Source organism: Talpa occidentalis, unplaced genomic scaffold (genome assembly GCF_014898055.3).
Source record: "Talpa occidentalis isolate TD23 unplaced genomic scaffold, MPIMG_talOcc4v2.1 talOcc4.4, whole genome shotgun sequence".
Taxonomy (NCBI): domain Eukaryota; kingdom Metazoa; phylum Chordata; class Mammalia; order Eulipotyphla; family Talpidae; genus Talpa; species Talpa occidentalis.
The window spans coordinates 132104342-132121225 of NW_023604295.1; the positions used below are offsets into that span (position 1 = coordinate 132104342).

The window sequence follows — 16884 nt, forward strand, 5'->3', positions numbered from 1 at the left end:
TTTTCAATGTAACTTTCCTGCAGAACTGTGAGGTAGGCTACTTTGTCTCTTTCATTGAAATGGCTAAGATAGAAAATAGTATTCCTGGCAGGAAACCAACAGCTCTCTTCCCCTTCATACACATGAACCTCCAAGAGGTATTATTCTACTGTAGCAATTATTTCGAACAATAACTAGCTTCAGTGAATTAAATTTCTTCTTTTTTCTTTTCCTACTGGTACTTAGCTGCAGGTTAACAGCACCAGAAAAATACCTTATTTTAGGTAGTTGGACTGTCTGTTTCTTGTCTCATGGAGTGCACAAACAAGAGCTGAGATCTTAAGAGTTCTTTCTTTCCTTTTGTGTATGCTGAGTTGTCACTTTGTGATTCATTCTTTGTAGTTATCTGAAAAGCACAATAATGATAATTTGTAAGACTCTGGGAAAATAAACTAAGCGAAGTTCACCCCTAAATGCTCAAGCTTACTATTTCTCCTCAGGTTTCATAGTTTGAAGCAACTCAGCAGGTTCTAATATCCATGAAATAAGAATCTTAAGAGCAGAGGAAACCCATTTCTAAGGACAGCTGGAAACTGCTTGCCTGGGAAACTTGTGCTTAGAATCAAAGGGGCCACATGGTGACGCGTTCCTGAAGAACATGATCCTCTGTCTGCGGAACTTTGTGCTGCCTGGCAATTTATTTTCACCCCCAAGAAAAATCCAAAATGGAAGACAATTTGATCTTCTCATTTAGAGTCAGTCTCCACAAGGTATTTTCCTTCTCCCCTAGGGAATTCTGAAGGAAGCAGCAGGGTTGGCAGACATGACAGTGGGTCAGGGAGGCGCTGTATTAGCAAACTCCTTCCTCTAAAGCAGGGGCCAGATGGTGTTTACAGGATTTAACTCCCATCCTATCAGCATGTTCAGCCAGAAAGAAAATCACAAAGACGAAGAAGGGAGAAATTGAGAGAGTGCATTTTTGAAGATGACAATTATAAAATATATCACAATTTAGGATGAAGCAGTTTCAAGATGTGTTTGAGTGTCTCTTGTGCTGCTTTTACTGTAGAAAATACTTAGGCTATATTAAGGGTTCTACAAATATGTATTTAAATAAATGTATAATAGTGAATGTATATGTAAATATATATTACTTATATATTAGGTTAATATATTTATATATAATTACATGTCTTTATATTTGTATATAAAATAAGATGCAATGATGAGGGCCTCCCCGGTGGCGCAGTGGTTGCGTGCTGGGTTGCAAAGCTGCCCGCAGCCTCTGCAGCGCCGGTTCGATCCCTGGCTGCTCCCCGGCCACCAGAGGAGAGTCCCACATGGCGCGCAGACCTCTCCTGCCGCCCGCTGCTCCCCTCAGCAGTGTACTTCGGTCCTTCTGCCTGCTCTGCTCCCCGCTCTGGCTCTGGTGAATTCTCTCACCCTCCTGAGCTTCTGACTGTACCCAGTGCTTCTATAAATAAATAAATAAAAATAAATAAATCTTAAAAAAAAAAAAAGATGCAATGATGGACATTTAGCTTTGAAGATATTTCCATGCCTTTGCTAAATAAGAAGCAAGCTGAAATTCCCATGTTGGCTGAAATTTGTTCAAAACTTCAAGAATGCAGATACTTGATGAAAAGCTTTTGTGAAGGAATCAGAAGTTGAACTAGCTTAAAAAATATCAAGGGGTATGATATTAGGAGGCTGGTATATACATAACGAGAAGGTTTGAAAATTATACTTGGAAAGAGTTATTAACACAGTAATACTGGATAGAATGTCTGTTAGTCCCTTCTTAATGTCTAGAAGCACTGATTTATTAAAAATGCCAACTTATTATATACTGTTTCTTTCTTTTTTTTTGTCATTCATTATAACTCACATGTAGGACAACAGACTATGAAAATAAGCTATGTGAGATTTGGAAATGTAAGCCTTGCACAAGAAATTAAATTAGCTCTTGGTATAGAGGTTTTTTTTTTTTTGGAGGTAGTATATTTTAAGAAACGTAAAATTGTCAACTTTTCTTATATATTAAAATTAGCTCGTTTAGTTTCCACTTCTAAATTCCTTTTGAATAATATCTTGTTTCAAACTTTTATCCTTAAATATGTTTATGCCCGATACTTTCTGTTAACTTTGAGTTTGCATTTTAATAAGCACAGATCATTCCTAAAATTGAAATGTGTCTTTTTAAAAAATAAGTAAAAAATACATTTCACTTAATATGTATAATAGGTTGTATATTCTAAATGAAACATTAAAAATAAAAATTGAATCACTGGCTTTACACACACACACACACACACACACACACACATTGTATCACTGGCCACTAAACATATGTGGACTAAAAGCCACAAAGGCAGAAATTCATGTTATTATATCAACATTCTAAGGTTTGCTCATCTGAATTTTACTCCTTTGAAAACTAAAATGTTGACTTTATAGAAGGAATTGATGCATTCTTTACAAATAAAATATATCCTCTACTAGAGATATCATAAATAGAACAAAGGGATTTGTAGAAATTGACTAATCCTAAAGTTTGAATTGAGAAGGAGGTATGTTTTGCTTTATGGCTAATTTAAATATAATTCACATTCAGCAAATTACAAGTCCTCTAGTGTTTTGACATTAATCCCATCCTTCGCAAGCAATACTAAGTACATCAAAAACAGTTGCTGGTTATGGTTAAGTCCAATTACTTTTTCTTGCTAGATTATATCTATATCTATCTATATATCTATATTTATATATGTCTATATATATTTAAATATAGATATAAAGTTGAATGTAATCTGTTAATCCTACTCAGTGGGCGCCCTGTTTTCCCTCACTTGCTGGCAGAAAATCTTAGACCTTATCATCTTACTGTTAAGGCTTTGTTTTCCTCCAGTAAATCTGTATCGCCAACTGCCTCTTTGCCTGGTATATCCAGGAAAGATTGTGTAGTGCTTTCTCTCTCTCTAACCCCAGGGGCTCTGTTATTTTCTTTTTTGTTTGTTTCTTTTTCTTCTACTGCATTAGGACAATAGAATCAAATGCAAAGTTAAGTCAAACATGAATTCTGTACAAATGTAGAGAAGAAGAGAAACTATGACATGTTTTTACTTGAAAACAATGTGGAAATGGATATGTGCCTTAGCATCTTATAGACAGTATTATAGAAGTCTGCATATATGGAATATGCTTAAAATTAGGGAGAAGGGCTTGGTTAGGAGGTAAGAATTTTTTTTTTAATAATAAATTTTATTTTTATATTTCCCATACAACTGCAACCCCCCCATTCTGACCCCAATCCCTCCCCTCCCGCCCCCCACCCCCCAGAAAGTGTCTCTGGTTCATAGTTTTTTGTTGATTTTGATTTTCACTTTCTTATAGTTATTCATTTTCCTGGTCCCTTATTTAGGTTTTCTAGATTCCTGCTATGAGTGAGACCATCCGGTATTTTTCTTTATCTTTCTGGCTTATTTCGCTGAGCATGATCCCTTCCAGCGCCATCCATGTTGCTGCAAATAGCATGCGTTTATCTTTTTTGAATGCTGAGTAATATTCCATGGTATATATGTACCACATCTTCTTGATCCAGTCATCTATTTTTGGGCATTTGGGCTGTTTCCAAAGCTTAGCTATTGTAAATAGTGCTGCTATAAACATAGGGGTGCAGGTGTTCTTTGGAATTGATGTTTCTGTGTCCTTTGGGTAAATACCTAGGAGTGGAATTGCTGGATCATATGGAAGCTCTATGTTTAGTAGGTCCAGAAATCTCCACACAGCTCTCCATAGTGGTTGGACCAGTTTGCACTCCCAAGGAAGTAAGAATTTTAATAGGGCTTTGAGTATATGCCTTTGTTGGGAGAATGTGATCTAACTTACAGAAATAGAAATGAACAGAAAACTACATCAAAGCATAGAGCAGGTTACAAGAGATGATCTGAATGTTTGTGTCCTTCTCAAATTCATATGTTGAAATACTAAAGCCCAATATGATGGTATTGGGAGGTTGGACCGAGTCTTCATGAATGAAATTAATACCCTTATAAAAGAGGTCAAAGAGAGTTTTCTTTGTCCTCTCCACCATGAGAGGATACAATGAGAAATCTGTGACGTGAATGGGGACCCTCATCTAACCATACTGATATCCTGATAGCCGGCTTCCAGCCTCCACAAGTATGAGAAATAAATTTCTGTTTTGTATAATCTACCCATTCCGTGGTTATTTTGTATTAACAGTCCAAACAAATTAAAACATTTCATAAATTTTAGTGAGAAAATCTGAAAGGTATGGTGAGAAACAGATGGAAAATCTTAATAAGAAACTGAAAATTGCATTTATAAAAATGTAGAAAAATAAAGGTTTTTGAATAGGGACTAGAGTTCTGAAAACTTAAGAAAGATTAATAATGTACAGGTGTGTGGACTGGCTTGAAGTAAAAGGTCGGTAAACTGATTCAGCAGAGATTACACATAATGGATATCTGATCCAGGTTGGTGTGTGTAGACTGAAAATTCCTTGTTTGATCTCAATAAAATAGACATTAATAATACTCAATATGCTAATTAATTTCAAATAAATAAAGTATGATAAAATACATAGGATATTAAAATTATGCTATTAATAACTTCAGGGTTTTTTTTTTTGGATACTCAGATTGATGTCTAGGAAATATGTTTATTAAAGCTATTGTCAACCTCCTTTTCCTTTCAATAGTTTAACAGTTAATTTGTGGACTGTATTATGTCCTAAACACTACACTAGATATCCTCTGTCATTTAGGATCTTATAGGATAAGAAGAAGTATGATAAGGGCTAAGGTACATGCATATGGAGGGCAGTCAAAGATAGGTCAGGTGGTAATGGCATCAAAATTTGTGGAAAACGAAAGGCTCTCCTTCCCATGAAGAATGGAGTAAGACCATTGTAGGCAGAAATAAGTGCCCATGCAAAGGTGCAATGCCAAGGAATTCATGTTTCTTAAATGGAGCATAATATAGAGTGTAAGTAGATGTATTAGATGGTATAGGGAAGGAGAAATATTGATGCCGTACTAAATTCAGGTTATGTCCTAAAGTCTATGAAAAGTCATTAATCATTTACTCATGAGAGCGACATCCTCAACTATGTGACTTAGAAAAATAACTAGAGAGATAATTTTTTAAAAGATTTATTTATTTAAGCGTACAAGAGCTGGGGTATAGGCCAGAGATGCGAGGGAGTGAGAGGATTCACCAGAAACAGAGTGGGAAACAGAACAGGCAGATCAACTGAAATACACTGCTGAGGGGAGCAGCGGGAAAGACAGGAGAGGTCTGGCTGTGCCATGTGGGTTGCTCCCTGGCTAGTTGCGGATCGAACTCATGCTGCAGAGGCTGCAGACTACTTCATAGTGAGGTATTTAACCCCCTGCGCCACCAGGGAGGTCCATAGAGAGATAATTTAAAGTATAATTGGAGCATAGAAGATGAGTCAAGGAGAGCATTATTGAGGTTGTTGCAATAATGAGAGCAAAATTTGATGTGATCCTGAAAGAAAAACTAAGGTGGTTGGTTAATAAGAGACTCATTTTCTGGAATTTGACAATTGATTAGAAGTGAAGGACAGAGGGAATAGGAAGAAATCAGGGATATGTTCTACATTTCTCATTTGAGTATTTTCTTGTCTGAATGCTTTGTGAGATACAGAATACAGAAACAGCAGCAACTTTGAGATGATATATAGTGGGTCTATTTGGAAGTAGTGGCCAATGGATTTACCAACTATGGATATTCAATGCCACTTGGATTGCTATATCTAGAGTTTAAGAAATGTATCTAGCTCTTTACCAAAGTGTAGTCTTTGGAATAGCAGCACAAACATTACCTGTAATATTATTACAAACACAGACTCTCAGGCCCCAACTCAGTTCTATAATATCAGAAGATTCATTTAAATGAACAATGATGTAAAACATATATTAATTAAAAATAATTATCAAAAAATAAACTGAATCCCTATGTGATTTAAAAGCACATTGAAATTTGACAAGCACTGACCTAGAATCTACAAATATACACGAACTTCCATATATAGGTTACTAGCATTTAGGTGACGGCAGGAGGTTTAGAAAAAATTTATTCATTCAAGTGACATGTGTTAACTGAGTATAGCGCCGAAATTTAAAGGGGGATAGAAAGAGACAACCCCCCCAAGGATAAAACTGAGGTACATTTCAAGATAAAATAAAAGGCTAGTAGCAAAGAATTTAAAAAAAAGGACTATCAAGTGAAAGGAATTGGTTTATAGATCAAATATTGTAAAGAGTTCAATTAAGGCAGGACACTAAACTCATTTGTTTAATTGTTGAATTGTGTTAAGTAGCTTATTGATGACCTTTTACAATTCTTATTAAGTGAAGTGATCAGGGTGTAGGGTAGATTTCATTGCATTAGTAAATTGAAGGAAGATGAGGACATAAAGCAAGAAGAAGAAATAAGGTGAGTATGTGGGTTGCTCTTTCAAATGAAACAGGAGAGTGCAGTAGCTAGAATGAGCATCAATTGGAAAGTCAGATTTTCTTAAATTATTAATTTAAAAAAGACTCACGCTTATATGCTGAAGGGTAGGAGCTAACTGCGGAATATATGAAGACACACAAGCAGCAGAAAGTAATTGATGAAACAAAGCTCTGGAGGGTGTCTGCAGCTATGCCGGGAATAACAGACCTGCTCTCAAATCTGCCTGCACTTTAGATCACTAGGAGCTTGTCAAATATATCAAAGTCCAGCCCTTCCCAGATGGATTGAATTAGAATTTCTAGCAGTGTGGTCTGGGTACGTTCAAGGTTTTTAAAAATACTTTCAGGTTATTCTGATCTGCAGCCAAATTTGAAAACTGCTAGGGTAGCACTGACCCTAAGGAAGGAGGAAGATGAAACCGGACTAGTTAGTCAAATCAAAATTCTGGTGATCAGGGAAGAGATGCATCTCACATCCAGATCGCCTTCTCTTCCAAAATGGAGGACACACAAGTAGATCGTTTTACCACGAAAAAGAGATGAGAGATGATGGTAGTGTTGCCCATGTGTTTGTATATTTGATAGGATTTGCCTAAGAGTTTGTATATTTTATGGGGACAGGACATTGGTAATACGTTAAGGCAAGTGATGGGATTACATCATCGTATGCATAGAAGCAAAACAAAACAATCAGTACATTCCTTTCCCATAGACATTTTGGCACCTACGTGTTTTTAAGAAAAGAAACGACCTTAATAGTTAATAGATTTTTAAAATTTAGACTCATTATTTTAGCCTAAACAACTACCTAGATCAGCTAACAGTCCTTGGTACTGCCCTATCTCCAAGGCTACAATATCAAGAGACTCCTCTATCTTTATGGCCTGCAGCTAGAGACCAGTTGCTTCCCAGTAATCAGTTATTAGAACTTTTTTCTACCTAGAGACTCCTAGCATAGTCAACTTCATGATTCATCACAAGGCTTCTTTACGGAACTTCCATATGAGGAATATCATGACCAGCTCTGGGTTGCTTATCAGGCATACCCTTGCACAATAATTATTTCCCATTGTCAAGTGGGCCAGATTATTCAATGTTTAATTTTTAAGCAAGTAATTTTCCATGCCACGCACTTACAATATTCTTATACGTATAATTTATTGCCCAATGTATATTCCATAAGGTTTTTTCTTTAATGACCAAGAACAAAAAACAAAGGGATGTTTAATCTTCAGCCCCATGGTGTGAGGCACAAGGAATCTTCAGCCCCACAGTGTGAGGCTCTTTAAAAGTCTTCAGTCCCATGGTGTGAGGCCCTTTTCTTAGCTGCTTGCCAGTGTCTTACCTGGCTCGGGCAGCAAGGCCCCCTGCAGCAAGGAATGCTGCTACAAAACTCTTGTGATACAAATGGAGTTAGTAAAATTATAGTGGATAATGGGATGAAAAGAATAAGCTAGGGATGTGTGGACATATTTTTGGAACTTTTAGAACTGGGCTGAAGTTGGAGATAAATTTATTGTGGAGTTCATCTGAATGTTAGAAAGGAGAATGCCGAAGCTGAGTTACTCCAGCATTCAGGTTTTTGAGGCTTATTTGACAAGGAGATTAGATATAGGAAGAGTCAAACAGGGTATTGACAAGAGAATAGCTGGAGTTAAAGGACTCTGAATCAAAGTTGTGGAAGCAAAAGAAAGAAAATCAAAGTAAAATGACTGGTAAGGATAAAATGAAGGTTAAAGAGAGATTTGATTGTAGTTATATATGTGTTTGGGGAATAATTGAATGAGCACAGTAGACGATTAAAAAGTTTTAGTCGGGGTTTAAGATAGCTCAAGTGGAGCAGTTCTGGCAGGATACAAAGTCTACTATTGCCCAGGAATATAAACATTTTGTTAAGTGGTGGTTAAATTCAATGGAAAGAATTTTAAGAACTGTGAAGTTAGCTGTGGGTGGGTCCATCTCTATGGATTCTGATTGATGCCATTGGGGCTAAAGAGGAAAAGAGAGTCAATTGTCAAACTTCTTGATTAATGTATAAAAGAATGTAATAGAATTTTATCAGATGATCACAACTAGGACATGATTTTCAAAGTAAAGTGAAATAATGGTCTAATGTGGGAATGGGAGAGTAAAACGCTAGACCTGACCCTTGACCAACAATTTTTTTTTAAAGATTTTATTTATTTATGCATTCAAGAACTGGGGTATAGGCCAGACATGTGGGAGGTGAGAGGATTCACCAGATACAGAGCAGGGAACAGAACAGGCAGATAGACCGAAGTATACTGCTGAGGGGTACAGTGGGCGAGTCAGGAGAGGTCTGTTTCACCATGTGGGTTACTCCCTGGCAGGCCTGGGATTGAACTAGCGCTGCAGAGGCTGTGGACAGCTTCACAGCGCTGTGCTTAACCCCTTACGCCACCAGGGAGGCCCCTTGACCAACAATTTTTAAAGGTGGCAGAAAGTGATAAGTGAAATAGAAATATATTTAAATTATGGCATTGAATCTTTTATCCCCAAACATTGCTATTTTCTTCCCAGTTATATGTCCTGCTTCATTCAGCTACTTCTCAGTCCTGATGGAAGGTGTTGAGCTAGCATATCCCTCATAACTAAACATTTGCCTAATTGAAATTGTTGTCTCCTATTTATCATCTTCCTTCTAGTGGTACTGTATTATTATTATTATTATTTTTTTTTGGTTTCTTGGATTTCAGAACTTACATGCTTAAATCCTTTCCAATGATTTACCTACACCATCTACTGACTTTTAGACTGGTCTACATTTGCTAGCTATAAATTCATAAACAACTTTGGTTTTCCAGTTCTAGTATTTGCTTGGTAGCTCCTATGAAGTAGTTTGAGGTATAAAATTAGAGGAGTGAAGAGAACAAGTGACTCAGTCATACTGCAAATATTTCTCATAGACAGTGGCTTGAAACATACTTGACCTTATTATAAAATTTGAACATTATTGAATATTTAGTTATACACCTATGCTACTTTAGTTGTGATTATTTTAAGGATAAATTATTCAAAACCTTGGTACTTCCAATTCCTGCAGGATGTTATAGCAAATATTTTAATATTGTCAGGATATTTGTAAGATAACTCTAATTCACAGATCACTCCTTGGATTAGAGTTCAATTTTGTGGATTAGTTATTGCATGAATGGTCCATTGGCCAGAGAAGTGTAAATGTCCATTTAGGTGACATGGTAACCCATATCAGAAGATACTGTTGTCTTTTTGCCCTGTTCCCCTCTTTCTAAAACCTAAATTTGATAGGAAGTGGCTATGCATATATTTATGTTTAAATGTGGTTTCTTCTTATGTTTTTATTCCCGTGGTCTTCCAGGTAAAAATTTTATTTTCATTGTGTACCAGGGATAGTGAAGAGAACATCTTTTAAAAAAGTCTTCCCTTTTAAACTAAAATATTTATTTTCACATTATTTGATAATTTCATTAAAAAACCTTGTCAACATTCTCTTCTCTACCACTATTACAGATCTTCACAACTGTTCTGAATTTATTTTGCCTAAGATGAATGAATTTATTAATTTTAATTTGGGGGTTAATTACTTAGAAGAAAACATAGAGGACACATTATAAGACATCTATTACAAAGATGTATTTGGGGATTCACCCCAAATGGCAAGAGGAACAAAAGCAAAAGTAAATAAGTGGAACTACATCAAACTAAAAACTTTTGAACCTCAAAAGAAACCATCACACACACAAAAAATGGCAACCTATAGAATGGGAAACAATATTTACACATCACACATTACAAGGAGCTAATTCCAAAATTTACAAACTTCTTATATAATTCAACAACAAAACAATCCAATCAAAAATGTGCAAAAGACCTAAATTAATATTTTTCTAAAGACATTCAGATGACGAGTGAAAGAATGTAACTGCAAGTTCTGCATCTGTTATATCAGAATCTGTTGTTCCAGTGTTTGGCTACTTGTTAAAATGCTAATTAACAAAATAATAATGTCTAAGTATTGGCTAGTTCACATGGAAAGAATCCAGCACTGAGATGGTACCAATTTTTTAAGTCCTGTACTCCAGAGTGTATTTGTCAATCAGTGAATGGAGGGGGGTGATGGTGTCTGCTGAACACAGACTCTGCATGGCCACCCCCAGTAACCCCTCAGTCACACAGGACAGTGCTTCCACCTGAGTGCTCTCTGCACTTATTTATCCAAGCTTAGTTTTTAATATCAGAACTCTTTTCTCCATCATTTTTACAAATTTTTCTTAAAGGATCTATGTAGTTGATCAGTCTGAACCATGGCTATGGTGCATTCTTTGAATAATCACTTGTACAAACTGTCCCTGCTTGAAGCTAATAAAGCTAATAAAGCTAATCCTTTATTCATGTTGAAGGAACCTGGTTGGTGTTTGGATCCTAGTAGTGACTCCATAAACAAGTGGGGTGGAGTCCAAGTGAGGACATGGGCTCCATAAGGGATGCAGTTTTATGATTCCACGTTCATGTGTCCCTTGAGAAATGATTAAAAAGTATACATTCCTCATAAATAAAATTTTAAAAAACTGAAAAAAATTAATAACTATAAATGACACGAGGAAACACATAACTGACGATAAGAAAAGACAATTATGTCAAGAATATTTTAACTAAAAGTGGTTTCTGTGATTTCAGTTAATTTTATATTTTAGGGATAGTTTTTGGATGAGTAGCATATAGTCTGTGATATTTTTACTACTTCTGTAACTTTACTACAGAAGTGATTACTAGGGGAAACAAATGTTCTTGTCTATTGATAAACATAAAAACAATATTAAATATAGACCAATATTCCCCTTTGTCCAAACTCTGCATTTGTTTTTTCATAACTTAAAAATGCACCCTTCAAAATAATATTGCATTCACTTTCTGTCTAAAGGACAAAGAAGTTTATATTTTCCTGTTATTTTGAATTTCTATTTTTCTCTGACATTTTCCAAAGTTGTTTTCTCTTACTCTTATTTACCATTTCTTAGATTCCAACCCCTGAAATATTTATCTTCCTGTCTTTTCTCCTTCTCTTTCTCTTTTCACTTGGTTTATACTTCAAAATGTAAAAAACCTGTATTTTATAAGCTACCAACACAGTGGATATGAAGAAATCAATCTTTGTCTATCTTTCTTTTCATTCTGGCATATATATCCAATATTCATAATGGAGAATTCTCCCTATAAATGTCTCCTTTGATTTCTTTTGACCCAGTAAAAACAATAATATTTTCTGGTGATCAGTATTCTGTGTGGGGTTTATGGTGTAGATGAATCTGCAGTATGGCTACGTCCTGTTGCTTCTGAGCCACACAGTGGATCCATGAAAATTAAAGCAACATTTAGCTTTTCCTCTATGTCACTTCTTTCCTGTTTTTGTTCTTCCTGGTGTATTATCTTTTTATTGGTGGAAATCCCCATATTATAAATAGCTTGTGTTATTGGTATTTCACTGTATTGGTTCTCTGAAAAACTAAATCTGACCAACTGGAAATTCCAGTTATAGGATTAAATATATATGAGAATTTATAATATACTATGACTTTTCAAACAACCAATTCATGCAAATTTCAACAATCATATCAAAAATATTGTTAGATACTTATACCTATTATAAATTCTGATCAATAAATAATGTGAAGATATGAATAATATGTTCATCATTTCACAAAAACCTCTGTGTGGGAAAGACTTTCTAAGTTTGAAACTAACCCCAGAAGCCATAAAAGGATGACAAATTTTACTTTATGAAAATCAGCTTTGTTGTTTGGCAGAAAACACCATAAACATAAAAGGCTAGAAACAGACTGGACCAATATATTTTCAGCTCATCAGGGACAGAGGGCTAATCCATCAATATACTAGTAAGGCATATATTAATTAATAAGTACATTGTGAGAAAATTAATTATGTGGCTTTTAATACATAATTAGATGTTAACCCTCTCATATTAGAAGAAAAATACAAAATGACCATATAAGGAAATGCCCTTTTTATTTATCAATTTGGTACAGACAAAAAAAGTTTGAGAACATATTATACTGATGTCAGTATGCGGATGTAAGCATGTATGCATTTCTGAATTATAAGTCATAAATTGGGATAATTTGTGAATATCTAAAATTTGAAAAAATATACTTTAAAAATATCACTACTTCTGGGTCAAATATATTTTGACCTGGAAATTTCCATTCTTAGAATTTGTTTTTCAGATTCATATGTACATTGGTAAAATACTATTCTTTTATAATACAAAAATATAGGAGAGAATTTAAAAATCAGCTATTGTAACTCAATACATTTAAATAATAATGCCATTACAAAAATAATATCCTTTGTGTGTGTGTGTGTGTGTGTAATAAGAGAACCAAGATATTATTACATGATATAAGTGAAGAGGGAGAACTGTGTATACATAATTCTGCCACTGTATATTTTTTTTAAAAAAATGCAGATGTGTATAGAATATCCCTCATAGAACATAAGCTCATAGGGAATTTGTCATTGTAACTTCTACTGCAAACTAGAATTAGTGGCTAAAAGACATAGATGGGAAGGAAAATATAGAAGTCAATGGATGCCCAAAAGTCAGACTATATTGGAAAATTAGTATTGAATTCAATATCTATTGACTACTGCATAGTTTATGAAATCAATAGGTTTTTAACTTGTTTTATTTCTGTTTTGAAACTGAAGTGTTTGAAGAAAAAGAAAAATTATATAGTCAATTTATCTTTAAGGAAGGTTAAAAGATTAAATAGACTGAGCCACTTTGGCTTGAATTAGTGAATTAGGTAGGCTCTGACCACATACTAAAATTGTTGTAACAAATATCAAGGATATTTGCTAGATTATTTATATTACTTACAAGCTAGATTATTTATATTAATTACAAGTTAAAAATTAACTTGAATGAGATTTTCAAAACGAAATTGGACATTGTTATGCTTCTTGTGTCTTTTCCCCCATAAGCAAAGTACAGAAATAGATTTATGATTTAGGTAATTTCGTACAAGAGATCAACTAAAAACTAACCACAAATTGTATATGGGTTTGTGTAACTTATTAATTACATTCACTGGAAACTTATAAAACTTATTTTACCTCCAAGGATATTTTATAGATACAAATGCTTCTTAGAAAGCATGGGATGGGATCATAATGAAATCATACAGCAAATCTTAATGTAAAAACTTAATGTTGCAAACTGTCTCCATTCCCCAAAGCCATTAAAAGTGGTACATTTAAAACCACCATTAAGTCTATTTTACACACCAATAAAGTGACATAGATAATGAAATGCTGTAAAGCCATTACACAATTCCATTAATACTAGCTAGTTGGGGAAAATGTGGTTTGATTTTGCTACCTGACGAGGTACATGGGAATTAAAGATCTGACCAGTTGCATAGGTAAGCTTTTTTGCAAACAAGATTTCAAACGTAACCTCAAGGCTCATTCTCTCCAGGGTCCATGTAATATAAACACAGAACCTCACTCTGGCAGAGCAGGTCACCACGAAGAGGAAAGGCATGGTATGGTACCTTCTTTCTTTCCAGAACCATGGCAGGGAGAGGGTTGCTAAAGCTACCTCTTACTGCTCTGGATTTCATTCGCATCTGGGGTCTGCATAGGTGGAATTACCACTGTTTAAAATTTGTAACGGTTTTGTTGAGATATATTTCATAAACCATCATATTTACCTTCACATTAAATATGTGGGATTCAATGGTTTTTAGTTCAATGCAAGTAATAAGTCACACACTACAGATGTCATCACTAATAATTTCAAAATATCCTCAGCACCCAAAATAGAAACAACATGCTCTTTCCAACATGCTTTTTCAGTGACTGGGGTTGGGGCTGTCCTCCTGTGAGTCAACTTTCTATCTCCATGCATTCATTTATCTGCTTTGGAAAGTTCACATCAATGGAAGCACACAATATTGTGACTGGCACCATTTACTTTGGGTTTGCAAGGTGTATCCATTTTGAGTAAATATTAGCACTTCATTCCTTTTTGTTGCCAACAGGTTTTTCATTGCATGGCTATGCTGTGCTTGTCTATTATGCATGAATTGGACATCTGAATTTTTCCACTTCAGGCTATTATGAGAAATGCTAATATTCATGTAATGTTTTGGGGGGCATATGTTTTGTTTTGTTTTATTTTATTTTATTTTTTTGCCAAGAGTGGACATTTTCTCCTAAAAGTACACTTTCTGGGTTATTTGGTAAGAAGTACCTCTTTCTTCAGTATTGTCCTGGGCTTAAAACACCCTAATGTGTCACATGCCCTTGTATTAACAACAGCAGAGTAGCCACGTGGCAGTCACCCCTCCCTCTCTTGGGTCGTACTGCCTTTGTACCACTCCAAACATAATGTAGTTATAGTTTTCTCTACACCTTTCTGCTATGCAGTCACTCTTGGTGCACAAAATGGTATTTAAACTGGAAACGCAGAAGAGAGCAACTACTCTAGACAGTAACAGATAATCCTATAACTTCCCCCTACATTGTCCAGGGCCTTCCTGGTCCTGACAACAAAGAAATCTTCCCAGGTCCTTCATATCCTTACAGTCCTTTCTTTCTTATATAAACTTCCTTCACTCACCATCACCATATAAAGAGCAGGTTTCTTTTTCTTTTTTCTATTATCAGTTCTAAGTCTCATACAGCTACATCAGGGGAAGCCTTGCCATGTACACATGTTCTAACTACAAGGAAGGCTTGAAAAATGGCTTCTGACTCTGACACTTTATAATTTTGATGAGAATGTCATCAAATACAAAAAAACATATTTAATTAACACGAGTTGGGTAGTTTTGTTTTTTTTTTTTTTAAATCACATTCACCTGCTGATGAGGGAAGTATCTCTGCCCTACAGTTCAGGAGTGACTGAGTACATGCGACCCCACTGAGCAGATGAGCTCAGAATAAGTTTATTAATCATATACACTCACAGTCTAGGAGTGGGGAAACCACCTCTTGTCAAAACCACACGGGGGTTGCATTTAGGAACAGAATGAGCAAGCAGGTAACATGGCAATCAGGCTCTGTAGGATCAAGAGGGTGCCGGGAAGCCACTTGCCACAAGAGGATGTGATTGGTTTGTTTGAATAAGTCCATGGGCTGGCAAAAAACTGAAGCCCACTGCTCAGGGTAAGAAGGATCTGTGCCTGGTGTCAGTGATGAGGAGGGTTGCAGAGCTGTGATAAGCTTTTTAGGGGAGCTTCCCCATTGGAGCAGAATAGGGTGAGGATTTACAGTGAGGTCATTTGAGATCCTCCCAACTTTACCTGATGTCACAACCACACATGATAATGAGCCCTACTGTCACATCTTATACCACAGGTACTCACAGAGATGGCTTCTTTATATTACTAACTGCTCTTCCCCTGTTGTGCCAACATTAATAAAGGGCTATCTTTATGGGAACAATCTCCTGGCATGGAGTCTACCTTTCTGAGCATGAGAGATATGACCCAGTTAGGTCAGTAACATGCAGCCTCTGCTGTTTCCCAAGCCTGGAGCTGTGCCTTTTTCCTGCAGTTATTGCTCAGGAGTATTGCCCTTCCACTGCACTTTGCAGTTTTAGTTCTCAGACACCTGTCTAGACAATTCCCAATACACTACCTCCTTTAAAGAATTGTAGTTACTGCTTTCTTCATTGATTGATAAAACCACAGTTTTCTCATACTTTGCCAAATTTCAGAATATTTTAGGATAAAATATATGAAGGGAGGAAGAAGTCCCTATTTTTAGATGTGTAAATTCCTTGATATGAAATAACATTGTCATAACACTATTCTATATATCTTCTTGTGGCATAAAGATTGACTCTGAGATACAGTCTATTAATAGTTAATATCCTTTAAAAGATTTCATTAATATGTACTACACTTAAAAGCTATCACTTAATTTTTTTTTGAAATGAAAGACTTGATATTTTTCTTTGGCTTTCTGCAAAAGCAAATGTTAAGAAAAAATAAACTTCATCCTTAGTAATGAAATAAAGATAGTCTTGCACATATTTTACTTCAGGCTTCAAAATGCCAACACAGTACTAGTTTTTCATAAGTAATACATGTCTTTTTTACTCTATGTAATTTAGTTTTTGAATTAATTTTTAACTTAGTTATGGTGAGCATCTTAAAAGGAAATTAATTCCACTGTGCTTACTACATGGGAATACTTGCATGGATTTTCATAAAAATTTTACACAATTCTCTGTGTAAAATTCCTCACTGTTCTTAATACTTCCTAATCATATATAGTATTGTATGCCAATGTTACCTCAATAAAAAAAAATACAATCAAATCAATGACGAACCCTAGAAAATGACTGTAGAATTGAGACTGTCAGAAGGGA

The 16884-nt window shown here is 35.3% G+C and overlaps 1 long non-coding RNA gene across 1 annotated transcript in view; it reads right to left on the reverse strand.

Moving 5' to 3' along the window:
- Nucleotides 1–259: 259 nt before the first annotated feature.
- LOC129146795 (uncharacterized) overlaps nucleotides 260–16884 on the reverse strand; it is a 55251-nt gene continuing 38626 nt past the window's right edge. The window contains exon 4 of the long non-coding RNA XR_008554023.1: nucleotides 260–385. This is a non-coding gene — a long non-coding RNA (uncharacterized LOC129146795). The remainder of the gene's footprint in view (nucleotides 386–16884) is intronic.